This window comes from Perognathus longimembris, chromosome 6 (assembly GCF_023159225.1).
Source record: "Perognathus longimembris pacificus isolate PPM17 chromosome 6, ASM2315922v1, whole genome shotgun sequence".
Lineage (NCBI taxonomy): Eukaryota > Metazoa > Chordata > Mammalia > Rodentia > Heteromyidae > Perognathus > Perognathus longimembris.
Window position 1 is genome coordinate 31,443,869 of NC_063166.1, and position 13,953 is coordinate 31,457,821.

Genomic DNA, 13,953 nt, shown 5'->3' on the forward strand with positions numbered 1-13,953 from the left:
GGCTGGTGGCTCATGCCTATCATCCTAGCTACACAAGAGCCTGAGGTCTGATGGATGGTGGTTCAAAGCCAGTCCTGGGTAAGCAGGTCTATGAGAATCTTCTCTTCATGTACCAAAAAAGCTGGAAGTAGATCTGTGGCTCAAGTGGTATGGTGCTAGCCTTGAGGAATTAAAGCTCAGGGATAGGGCCCTGACCCTGAATTCAAGCCCTAGGACCAGCCCACAAAAAATTTAAAAAGTGGACAACAGTGGAAAGAATTAGTTTACCAATTTCCTGATTTTTCATTATTGCTCTAATAAGCAAGTTGGGGATTGGGAGAGGAATAAATGCATAGATCAAAAGAAAAGAAGAGAGAACCCACATTTAGACCTGCTCAAGCACTCCAATTTCTGACCAAGAGGAAAGCAACTCAACAGAGGAAAGATGGACTTCTAACAAATGGTCCTAGAGTAATTATGTATTCATAGGTGGCAGTGGTGGTGGCAGAAGAAGAAGAGGAAGAGGAAGAGGAAGAAGAAGAAGAAGAAGAAGAAGAAGAAGAAGAAGAAGAAGAAGAAGAAGAAGGAACTTTGATTAAATTTCACACCTTACACAAATATGAACTCAAAGAGGATCATGATATTTTTGCCAAATAAGAGAAAAAGCTCTTACTTGGCAAGAAAGATAATATTTGGTGTGCTATTGGTTTTTTCTTCTTCTTTATTGTCAAAGTGAAGTACAGAGGAGTTACAGTTTCATATGTAATACAGTGAGTACATTTCTTATCCAACTTGTTACCTTCTCCCCCATCCCCCCCCCCATGAGTTGTACAGTTGGTTTACACCAATTGGTTTTGTAAGTATCACTATTGTGATGGTTTGTCTTTTTATCCTTTGTCTCTCCATTTTGGTATTCCTTTTCCCTTCCCTAATTCTAATACATGTATATACAGTATCCAGGGTACTAAGACCAGATACAGTGGTAGCAGAGGTAAAACCATGGGAAGGGAATACAAGAGAAAGAAAAAGAAAAAAAGGGTACGGTTTCACATGGCATGTTGAAAACAATTACAACAATGATATACCACTTGTTTCCATAACATGGAGTTCATTTTGCTTAGCATCCTCTTATGGGTTCATATGGGCATAGCTATTGAGCTATTGTGATCTTCTGCTATGAATATCCTAGACATGTACTAATTATTCTCTCTGAGGGAAACCATAGAGTCCATGTTTCTTTGGGTCTGACTTACTTCATGTAGTATGATTTTTTCCCCCAAGTCCTTCCATTTCCTTATGAATGGGGCAGTATCATTCTTTCTGATAGAGGTATAGAATTCCATTGTGTACATGCATCATATTTTCTTTTCTTTTTTTTTTTTTGGCCAGTCCTGGGCCTTGGACTCAGGGCCTGAGCACTGTCCCTGGCTTCCTTTTTGCTCAAGGCTAGCACTCTGCCATTTGAGCCACAGTGCCACTTCTGGCCGTTTTCTGTATATGTGGTGCTGGGGAATCGAACCCAGGGCCTCATGTATACGAGGCAAACTCTCTTGCCACTAGGCCATATCCCCAGCCCCGCATCATATTTTCTTGATCCACTCATCTACTATGGGGCATCTGGGTTGGTTCCATATTTTAGCAGTGGCAAATTGTGCTGTAATGAATATAGTTGTGTTGGTGGCTTTAGTGTGGTCTTGCTTATAATCTTTTGGGTAGATGCCCAAAAGTGGGACTGCTGGGTCATAGTAGAGCCTTCTGAGGAACCTCCACACTGCTTTCCAGAGTGGTTGAACAAGTTTACATTCCCACCAACAACATAGTAGGGTTCCCTTTTGGCCACATCCCCTCCAGCATTTGTTATTATTAGCTTTCCTGATGACATTCTTACTGGGGTGAGGTGGAATCTCAGTGTTGTTTTGGTTTGCTATTGGATTTTTGTTAATAAAAATTTGTAATAACTGTCACAAAAGAAAAATGGATTTAACAATACACTTAACACAGGCTTAAACTTCAAACATGTTTTGGAGGGAGGGTAATTGAGGGGTACAAAAATGGAAGGAGGAAGGGTGAGCAAATGCAGTTATTATATCCAATGTACATCATATAATAGCTAAACTATGGAACTGCAGGGTAGGGACGGGAGGAGGAAATAGGGGAGAACTAGAGAAGGGGTGACACTGATCAAGATGCATTGTACTCAAAACCTGATTTATGGAATTGTAACCTCTGCACAACTACTTAACAATAAATTCAAAAAAATCAAACTCAAGGATTTTAGGAAAGAAAATAGAAGAAAACCTTTGGACTCTAATCTGAATTAGTACCCAAAGCACAACATAGAAAATATTAATAAAGTACACTTTATCAAAACAAAAACCTTTGGCTGTAATTGCATTTCTATTCAGAAGGATGGAAAAACAACTAGTAAATGGGAGAAAATATCTACAAAGCAGAGAGTATAATATAAGGCACATCCAAAGCTGAAGAGTAAAAAGTAAGCAATTTACTTAAAAAGAGGGGACAAAAAGAATGAAGGGAAATCTTACCAATGATAAACACAGCAAATGAGTACAAGACTACAAGATATTCAACAGCATGAACAATTAGGAAGCTGTAAATTAAAACCATAATGACATCTATCAGAATAGCTAATATCACACATCCACCAGAATAGCTAAAGAAAAAACTGTTCACACTACCAAATGCTAAGGAACTTGGATTACTCAAACATTGCTACTGGGAATAAAGAGTTGTAGGCAACTACCATACAACTTAGCTACTGTACTCCTAGGTACAAAGAATTATAATTCTATTCATATAAAATATGTGTATGAAAATTTACAGCAGCTTTAGTTCCAATCAATAAAACAAGAAACAAGTTTGAGAAGTGAATAATGTATTTGTGGTGTATTGACAGCATGAAATACCATTCAGTAGTGAAAAAGGAATGACATGTTGATATATGCAATGTATGGATACTCATATTCATAAGGATAAATATTTTAGATAAATATTCAGAGAAATATGCTGAGTGGGAAAACAGTTCATCTCAATTAAAACATTACCATTTTTGAGTTTTAAAAATTAAGAACGGATTAGTGGGTACCAGAAGTGAAGAAAATGAGTCAAGGGCTGGGAATATGCCCTAGTGGTAGAGTGCTTGCCTCTATGCATTAAGCCCTGGGTTCAATTCCTCAGCACCGCATATATAGAAAAAGCCAGAAGTGATGCTGTGGTTCAAGAGATAGAAAGCTAGCCTTGAGCAAAAAAGAAGCCAGAGACAGTGCTTAGGCTCTGAGCTCAAGATCCAGGATTAGCCAAAAAAAATAAAAGATTCATATATGCTACAACATGGAGGAACCTCAAATACATTATGTTAAGTAAAATAAGCCAACACAAAGTCACTAAAATGAACTATGTAATATACTCAGAGGTCTTATACCTTGTGCTTTGAGAGGACTGGTATTTTTCATTGAACAGTGTTTGAAATCTGGAAAGTCAGAGGGAAGTAAAGTAAAACTCATAACTAAAGTACAAGACCTTGGTTTTCCAAAGCCTTATACCAGGCTTCTGGCTGGGCATCTTACCGAGGAGGAGCACCATGTGAATGTAGCCCACACAGTCACGAAGATATTCTCACCAGGAAATGTTGGCCGCACTTCCGGGTCTGCCTTCCAGCAGAGCTCCATGAAGCTGATGATCTCCTTGGGGCAGTACTCAATGATGTCATCCACATCTGGCCTGTTCCCAGACTTTATGCATGTTAATAGCTGCTCCACACAGATGGCATCTAAAAAGCAAAGAGAAGCCCTGGCTGAGGCTTTCAGGTCACTTTACTCTCAGGCAGGAATACAGAAGCTGGACAGTGCTGCTCATTTGTCACTGCCTAGGGCATGCCAGGGATGGCCTGCCTGTGCCATGGGGCTGACCTAGTCCACTGGACAGACGGTCAACCACATCTTAATTTCTGCAGAAGGGAAGCAAAGTCCAGAACAAAACTGCTCCCTCATAAAACAGCTGGATTTTATGGGTAAAGCCAATAGCATTCCCAGATCTTAGTACAAGGCACAGGCAGGACAGTCCTTGCTTTTAAAAAGCTCTGTTTAATACTGAGTGATAACTGATTTTGAAGTAAGTGCAAGGATTCTGATAACACAATCTTGACCAGCAAAGAAAATCTGAGAAGATTTTCTTGAGTCCAAGAAATAAGCAGTAGTTTTCTGGGGAAGGAATACTCAGGCAGGAGGATTTGAGGCCAGGGAAGAGGCGAGGGAGAGGTAAGGCCGGAGAGAAGTAATAGCTCAGAGAAGGTCTCATATCTTAAACCAAGGAATCTGAACTTCATCTTAAAAGCCATAGGAGTCTGGGAAAGAGTTTAAATAGATGAACAAAGTGGTCTTCTTTGCCTCTGGGGACGGTGGAATGGACAAGGAGCCTTCAGCAGAAACAAGGGGGTCTGAACTTACTAGGCCAGTGGGGACAGAGAGAAGTAGAAAGATTCCAGATATAGTCATAGCTGAATTCAGAGCATTTGAGGACTTCCTGCACGTGGGTGAGGAGGGTGAGATGATATGAAGCTTTCTGGTTGCAACCCATAAAGAGAAACAAAGCTAGAGGCACCATAGGCCAAGCACTGAAAACTAAAGTTTATTTGGGATGTTGCATTGAAGCTTTGTCGGGCTTAAGTACCGGAGCTAACAGGCAAGGGGATATCCAGACCAGAGATTGAGATTTAAGAGAGATGGCAATGAAACCACAGGAATGGATAATCCCCCACAAAAGTGAATAATCACCCAAGAAGAATAGTTAGCAAAACAAATTCCTTTAATTTCACAAACTGAAGAATGACCACTATGTATTTGCTCTCTTCATGAACCATACTGATTCTGAGTTGGTACTGGACAAAAATTAATTATTGAATGGAGTCAGTGAATTAGTGAAAAGTATGCACTACATGCTCTGTAGTATAAAAGTCAAGTCCTTGTACACAGAATCAAGCAGTTTCTACCCAGGAAGGATCCTGGCACTTCCCTGTCCCCAGAACCACCAGTGTCCCCATCCAAGTCTCCTTCTCTGCTCTTCTTGGCCTGAAAGGCTGGCAAGCAATTACCTCCAGAAACATGTGTGAAACACTGCGGTCAGTGACATCTCCCAGAGCACAGATTCTCTGGAGAGGTTCTGGAAGGCTCCGGCTGATGGTTTGGAGTTAAGATGTGGAGCTGGAAGCAGGTGTGTGGGGAAAGTGGAGGCTGAGCCCTGGATCCCTGGGACTAGCACCAGTGGACAAGTTGTCCAGTGGAGCCAGCAGTTTGGGCAGAAAGAAGGGAAGAGGAAAGAATTTAGTACGTCCATGCCTACCCTGAGAGGAGAGACCAGGTGCCCACCTGCCTGCTCTGAGGCCCCTGGAGATCTGTCTGGTTTCCTGAAGCAGGGCTGATGAAGATGTGACAGCCCAGGAGAGGCCTCACTCCTGACTGGCTTCTCCCTTCTCCTGTGATGCAGACCAGCTGTTAGTATGGCAAGGTAGAGTCACGTTTTCATGATAGTATCACCTTGGGTGGTATGCCTCACCTCTCCAGAAGAGACTTTTCAGCTCCATAAATGTTACCAGGTTTCACACGTAGTACCCCATTTCCTCTGTCACTCCCACTGTTTTCTCCCCAGAGAGGTAAAAGGTGGAGGCCCTGTTCCCCTGCCACTATGCATGATCTTGGAGAAGAGCTCATTCTGTTTGATCTCGTCCTCGTCCTGCCCAAGCACTTGAAAGTCCACTGAGCTTTTTCTCTAGAGAAGGAACAAGGATTCCTTCACCTACTAGTGCTGTGTCTGCTCGGAGCCTGCAGCCCCCTTCCTGCCAGTGATTACCAGCTGAGTCTACAGCAGCACTGTGCTGGAGAGATACAATATGAGGCTGTGAATATGGCCCATGTCTTTATGTTTCCATTCTCCACATTTTCTCTTTTTTTATAAAAATAAAATGTTGTATTTTTACTATCTTTTAGTAGCTGTCCAAAGGGGTTACTATTCAACATGTCAGTTTATGAGCACAATACATTTTGATTAGCATCACCCTTTCACTTGTCTCATTTTTTAAAGTTATAACAGCGAAATTTTGTTTAAAACAATACTTTCACATACTACATCCAAAACATAATTTTGATTTGTCAGTATAGAAATGAGCAAGGGAGTGACTTACATGGTCATAATTTTGAGAGCCCATGTAAGCCAGTGTGTGCCTCACAGCTGTGACATCTCAGTTCAATTTCCAATTTCCTGTAGAACGGAAAGAAGACCAGGCATGGAACCCAGGATCCCATGGGATGCTGTTCTGGGATCCCCACTCCAAAAGGGAGCCCTATGACACTTGATACCTGTCCTTGGCGAGCAAGGACTTTGGAGGAAACTCCTCCTCTTGTTCCTATAGCTTTTAAATGCATTAAGAATGGTTGACCATTACCATTCTAGGCCATGATGTAATTCTCTTTCCATCTCAATTTTGGGAGATTATCAGTGATAAGCCTGGCATTGACACCACTGGCAGCTACCATGGAGACAGTGACTTGCAGCTGCAGAGAATCCATGTGTACCATGAGGAAGTTGCTGGTGAGTATCTCCCACCTGGTTTCCCACACTATGGGAGAGGAGTGGATCAAAGAGACTACAAATGATAAGGAATATTGCTGCCATTTGTGGGGAGGAGGGGGCATGGTACGGGAGTCTGAACTTGGGTTTGAGCTTGTTAGGCTCATGTTCTCCCACTTGACACTCTACTAGCACTTTCTGCATTAGTTGTCAGATGGGGTCTTGTGATCTCTCCAGGCCAGCCTCAGACCTGAATTCTCCTACCTCTACTTATCTCCAATTAATCACCAAAAAATCAGAAGTGGAGCTGTGGCTCAAGTGATAGAGCACTCACAATTCTGAAACATCTTGATGACAAGGAGCAAAATGGTCAAGGCCCTGGTCACAGAACCTCCTGGGCAGTAAAGTCCTCAGATAATTCCACTAGAGGCCTTCAAACGTGTTGATTTTACTCACAAAACTGAATACAGGCTGTATTTTTCTTCTGGCATTAGGTGAAGCTCCAAAAATGGTTTGTAGCAGTGGCATGCCACTTAAAAAAAACATTTTCCTTGAACATTTAATGAAAATCTAAAGTGAAAAACTTTGTTTCTCCCACAACTAGCATGGGGGAACCACAGAAGCACAAGAGTAAATCACTGAAGGTCTTAGCAACCGAGGGCCGCCTACAAGATGTTCATCTAACAGAGACCGACAGCATGTGTGAGGGCAGCAATTGAGTGGTGATTTTTAAAAGTCCATTTTAACAAAACCTAATTTTAAGAGAAGGTGTGAAGACAAAACAAATGTCTAGAATCTATTAGGTTGAACAGGTAAGTTTCTTGGGGAATCAGCACAGGGGCAAATAACAAATCAGAACTCACAGCCACCACCAGCCTTCCATTCAGAATTTTCAGCCATCCTATTATTTTATTTTATTTTATTTTTTGCTAGTCGGGGCTTGAACTCAGAGCCTGGGCACTGTCTTTGAGCTTCTTTTGCTGAAGGTTAGCACTCTACCACTTGAGCCACAGGGCCACTTCTGGCTTTTTCTGTTTATGAGGTACTGAGGACTCAAACCCAGGACTTCATGGGTGCTAGGCAAAACCTCTACTACTAAGCCACATTCCCAGCCTCATCCAGCCATCCTATTTAGAGCAGAAAAAGAGCCTGGCTAAGCAATCAGGGAGACGAAGGACCTTCCATAGTGGTCTTGCATTCATTACATCATGGTCTTCAACAGTGGAGACTGTAGGCCCATTGCCCCAAGAAGACTTGCGTATGAACAGTAGACTGAGTGGATTCCAGAGGTGTGTGGGAATGAGCACCAATGGCATAAAGAGCTTGTGCAAGCTGGTGCAGGATTTGCTTATGAATAGATCTAAGCACTGGATCTAATTACCCTCTCCTAGAAAGACTTTTTTTAAAAAAATTATATATTAATTAAAAAATTGTTTTGACAAGGTGTTGTGCAAAAGGGGTACAGTTATATAATATGGCAGTGTGTACATTTCTTGTGATATCTTACACCCTGTTTTTCTTTCCCTTCCCTAGATCAGGTAGACATATATACAATACACAGTGTACGAAAAACATATACAGTAACCATGTGGCCTATGCCAAAGGAAATTCACCTAGGACTTTAAATGTAATGTCAACAATAGAGTTTGCTTATCCTTGTCTTATATGAACATACATACATAGCTTTTGAGCTATTGTGATCCACTGAGAGGTCTATTTTTGACCTTTATATGTTGAGTAGTTGTTTGGTTTTAGTTACATAATGTAGGGTTGCTGACCCAAACCTGTGGGAAATACCATTTGACAAGAAGTTTTTGGTTTCGCAGACGTGGTCTCTACTGTCTCCCCCTACCCCCACCTTAACAGTCATATATCAAGGAGATCATGCCCTTTTGTTCTCTGTGTTCTAGGCTTGTCTCACTCAACATTATTTGTTCAAGTTATGACCATTTCCCTGCGAATAACAATATTTCACCATTTCTAATCGCTATGTAGTATTCTGTTGTGTATAGATACCATATTTTTTGGATCCATTCATCTGTGGAGATGCATCGGGATTGTTTCCATATTTGGGCTATTGTGAATTGTGCAGCGATAAACATGGAAGTGCAGATGTCTTTTTGATATCTTGGGACCTGTTGTTCAGGATAGATGCCTAGGAGTGGTATGCCTGGGTCATAGGGTAGGTCTATGTTAAGCTTTTTGAGAAACCTCCATACTGTTCTCCAAAGTGGTTGTACTAATTTGCACTCCCACCAACAATGGAGAAGGGTTCCTCTTTCCCCACACCCCCTCCAGCATTTGTTGTTGCCTGAGTTCAGAGTATAGGCCATTCTAACTGGGGTGAGGTGGTATCTCAGGGTTGTTTTTATTTGCATTTTCTTTACTACCAGGGATGTTGAACATTTCCTTATATGTTTCTTTGCCATTTTTATCTCTTCTCTTGTGAAGTCTCTCTTTAGCTCCTTTGCCCATTTTATAACTGGTTTACTGGGCTTGGAGGGGCTTTGTTTTTTGAGTTCTCTGTAGATGACGGATATTAGGCCTTTGTCTGTTGCTGTGCTGGTAAAGATCCTTTTCCATGTGGCTGGCTGTCTTTCTAGTTTGGTGGCTATGTCTTTAGCTGTGCAGAAACTTTTTATTTTTTCCCATTTGTTGAGTCTCTCTCCTATCTGTTGTGCCCCTGGGACTCTATTCAGAAAGTTCCTTCCTGTGCCTATAAGTTCTAGCGTCTTTCCTACTCTGTCCTTCAGTAGTTTCAAGGATTCAGGTCTGCTGTTGAGGTCCTTGATCCATTTTGAGTTGATCTTGGTGCATGGTTATAGGCTAGGGTCTACTTTGAGTTTTCTGCATATGGCTACCCAGTTTTCCCAGCACCAGTAGTTGAAGAGGCTATGTTTTTTCCATTGTATGTCTTTAGCTCCTTTGTCGATTACCAGCTGACTGTAAGAGTGCGGTTTTGTTTCTGGGTCTTCAATTCTATTCCATTGGTCATCAGGTCTGTTTTTATACCAATACCAGGCTGTTTTTGTTATGATGGCTCTATAGTAGAGCTTGAAGTCTGGTATTGTGATACCTCCTGCACTGCTTTTTTTGCCTAGATTTGCTTTGGCTATTCTAGGTCTTTTGCTGTTCCATATGAATTTATGGGTTGCTTTCTCTATTTCAGTGAAGAATGTAGCTGGGATCTTGATGGGGGTTGCATTGAATTTGTATAACAATTTGGGCAATATGGCCATTTTCACTATATTGATTTTGCCTACCCATGAGCATGAGAGGTCTTTCCATCTCCTTGTGTCCTCTTTGATTTCCCTTTTTAGATTTTTATCGTTCTCCTTAAATAGGTCCTTCATGTCTTTGGTTAGGTTGATCCCTAGGTAATTTATTCTTTTTTTTAGCTATTATAAATGGTATTATTTCCATGGTTTCCTTTTCTGCTTGTACAGAAAAACTGCTGACTTTTGTGGATTAATTTTGTATCTTGCTACTTTGCCAAAATGGTTTATTAGGTATAGGAGTTTGGGGACTGAGTTTTTTGGGTCCTTCAAATATAAGATCATGTCATCTGCGAATAGGGATAGTTTAATTTCTTCTTTGCTGATGTGGATCCCTTTGATGTCCTCCTTTTGCCTTATTGCTATGGCTAGGGATTCCAGCACTGAGAGTGGGCATCCTTGTCTTGTTCCTGAGTTTAGGGGGAATGATTTTAGTTTCTCCCCATTTAATATGATATTAGCGGTTGGTCTGTTGTACATGGCTTTTATTGTTTTAAGGAATGTACCATCTATTCCTGTTCTCTCCAGAGCTTTTAGTAAGTATGGATGTTGTATTTTGTCAAAGGCTTCTTGGGCATCGACTGAGATAACAATGTGATTCTTGATTTTAGTTCTGTTTATGTGGTGAATTACATTAATAGATTTACGGATGTTGAACCATCCTTGTGTCTGTGGGATGAAGCCTACTTGGTCATGATGTATAATTTTCTTGATCAGTTTCTGGATCCTGTTAGCTAATATTTTATTGAGGAGCTTTGTGTCTGTGTTCATTAGTGATATTGGTCTGTAGTTCTCTTTTTTTGTTGGGTCTTTGCCTGGTTTGGGGATGAGTATAATATTAGCTTCATAGAATGAGTTTGAGATTTCTCCCTCTGTTTCTATTTCACAGAAGAGTTTGAGGAGTATTGGTATTAGCTCCTCACTAAAGATTTTATAGAATTCATTGGTGAATCCATCTGGGCCTGGGCTTTTCTTTGTTGGTAGGCTCTTGATTACCCCCCTGTATCTCGCTGTAAGTTATTGGTTTATTTAGTTAATTTATTTCTTGATTCAGTTTGGGCAGTTTATACTTCTCTAAGAATTGATCCATTTCTGTAAAATTATTGCTTTTTAGTGAGTAGAAGTTCTGGAAATAGTTCCTTATGATTGTTTGAATATTGTGCGTATTTGTTGTAATTTTTCCGGTGGAGTCCCTGATTTTACGTATATGAGTCTCTTCTCTTCTTTTTTTTTGTAAGTCTTGGGAGGGGCCTGTCAATTTTATTTATTTTCTCAAAGAACCAGCTTTTAGTTTTATTAATTTGTTGAATGGTCTTTCTATTTTCAATCTGATTTATCTCTTCTTTAATCTTTGTGATCTCTCTCCTCCTAGTCATTTTAGATTCGATTATTTCTTGTTTCTCCAGATGTTTTAGTTTCATCATGAGGTTATTCACCTGTTCTGCTTCGATTCTTTTAATGTGAGTGCTGCGGGCAATGATCCTGTCCCTTAGCATTGCTTTAGCAGTATTCCATAGGTTTCTTTGTGATGTATTTTCATTGTCGTGTGGCTTATGAATTTGTTAATTTCATCCTTAATTTGGTCTGTGACCCAAGTGTTAGATAACAGTGAGGGGTTTAGTCTCCTAGTATTTGAATAGCCTCTGTGGTATCCTTTGTTATTGAGGGTTACCTTGATTCCACTGTGGTCAGATATAATACATGGGATGATGTCAATACTTTTGTGTTTGCTGAGGTTCTTTGTGTGGGCTATGACATGATCTATTTTGGAGTATGTTCCATGGGCTGCTGAGAAGAATGTGTATTGGGTCTCTGTAGGGTGAAAGACTTTGTACAGATCTATCAGATCCATTTGGGATATGGTGTTACTTAGGTCTTCAGCTCCCTTGCTAATCCTCTGGGTGTTGGATCTGTCTCTTGGAGAGAGTGGAGTATTAAAGTCTCCCACTATGATTGTGTTTGGGTCTATCTTGTTCTGTAGTTCTTTGAGAATTTGCTTGACATATGTAGGGCCTCTTTTGTTTGGTGAGTATAAATTTATCACCGTGATGTCTTGATGCTGTATTTTTCCTTACATTAAAATGTAGTGACCTTCTTTGTCTTTTTTAGTTGATTTTAATGAGAAGTCCAGCTTGTCTGAAATCAGGATGGCTACTCCTGTCATTTTGCTAGGTGCATTTGCTTGGAAGATCTTGCTCCATTCTTTCATTCGGAGCCTGTTTTTGTCCCTTGCTGTAAGATGGGTCTCTTGAAGACAACAGATGGCAACTTTTTGTTTATGGATCCACTCTGTCAGTCTGCTCCTCTTTACCGGAAAGTTTATACCATTTATATTCAAAGAGATCATGGATAAGAGTGTTTTTTTCCCTTCCATTTTCCTGTTAGGCTGTTTTTCCTCTCCCCCCTTTTATTTTGTCTTTATTGAGCTGCTCTTCCTGTTGGGCTCTGGCTATTGTAGTTTCTTTCTGTTTCTTTCTGGGGGTCCTGTACATTTTCTGTTGGGTGGGGTTCCCCTCTTAGAATTTGCTGTAAGGCTGGTTTTTTATTCACAGACTCCTTTAGATCCTCTTTGCTATGGAAAGATCTGGTTTTTCTCTCGAATGTGAATTCTAGTTTTGCTGGATATCTAATTCTGGGTTGGCAATTGTTGGCCTGGAGGACTTGGATTGTGTTCTCCCAAGCTCTTTGTGCATTGTAGGTTTGTGTGGAGAGGTCTGTGATTCTGATCTTTTTTCCGTTGTAATACAGCTCTTTCTTTGTTTTGGCTGCATTCAAAATTTGCTCTTTATTCTTGAGATCTGAAGTCTTGATTATTATGTGCCTGGGCGAGGATTTTCTAGGGTCTGGTCTGCCAGGCGTCCTATAGGCTTTCATTACTTGGGTGAGGTCCCTTGTGAGATTGGGGAAGTTTTCTGCAATAACTCTATTGAAAATATGTTGTAGCCCTCTGCTCTGGTACTCTGCTCCTTCATCTATTCCAATTATAAGTAGATTATATCTCTTGTCCACTAGTTCCTGGATTAGTCTGCCCTTGAGTTTAACCGTTTCTTGGAGTATGGTAATTTTCTGGTCCTTATCAGCTGCATTGTCGTCCAAAAGAGAGATTCGGGATTCGATATGATCAATTCTTTGTGATGTGGCTTCGAGTGTGGTGTTTATGGATGACAGCGAACTGTTTATGGTTGCCAGATCAGCTCTCATCATGGTGATTTCTTCTTTTAAAGAGTTGTATTTTGAATGTATTTTTTCATGCATTTCGTTTCCCAGTATGTTAAGGTCTTCTTTAATGGAGAAGTGTACTGAATCCATTTTTGCTTCCATTTCTTTCTTGATTTCCTGTAGATTTTTTGAGACTTCCATTCTAAGCTCCTGTATTTGTTTTCTGAATTCGGTCCTGAGGCTTTCGATCATTTCTTCTATCTTATTCTCTTTTTTTTAAATTCTCCATCTCCTTTTCAGTTGTACTACTTTTTGGAGCTGGCGAGTTGGCTTGACCTTTCATAAAATTGTAATATTTCTTTGTGATTTGCACATCTGGAGATCTGTAGGTGGTGACCTTGGCTTGGCTTTGTGCTGGTTCCCACTGGTCCGTCAGTGGAGACTTGTTTGTGTCCTGGCTCTGGGTTTGAGTTTGGCTGTTGAACCTTACGGCCCAATGGGTGAGTGTGATCGTCTCTGTTGTTGCCGAGGTCATCACTCTCACTGCACTTGGGGGTGGGTAGGTTCTGTGTCTTTCTCTGCAGGACTGTGCTCTGCCGCTGTGTTGTGCTGACCCTAGTGTGCCCCTGATGGGGGTTGCGGGTCACTGATTCAGCGTGGCGTGGAGACTTTTCTCTTCTTTGATTCTTTTCCCACTAAGTGCCGTGATCAAAATTGCTCACCTCTCAGATTGAGAATTGCCACTGAGAGGCGGCTCACCCACCTGTGCGGAGTGCGCCTGTCGGAGCAGGTGTTGCTATTGAGGGGTGGCCTGCCCACCTTTGCAGAGTGCGCCTATCAGAGTGGGTGTTGCTGCTGAGGGGGCAGCTTTCCCACTTGTGTGCTTCTGTGAGGGGTTGGGCAGGAGATCCTCCTGCTGGAGGGCTAGCATGCTGACCCACTCTGGCCCTCTGGGGGG

General features: G+C 41.3%; 1 pseudogene; it reads left to right on the forward strand.

Moving 5' to 3' along the window:
* Nucleotides 1-4,362: 4,362 nt before the first annotated feature.
* LOC125353672 overlaps nt 4,363-13,953 on the forward strand; it is an 80,983-nt pseudogene continuing 71,392 nt past the window's right edge.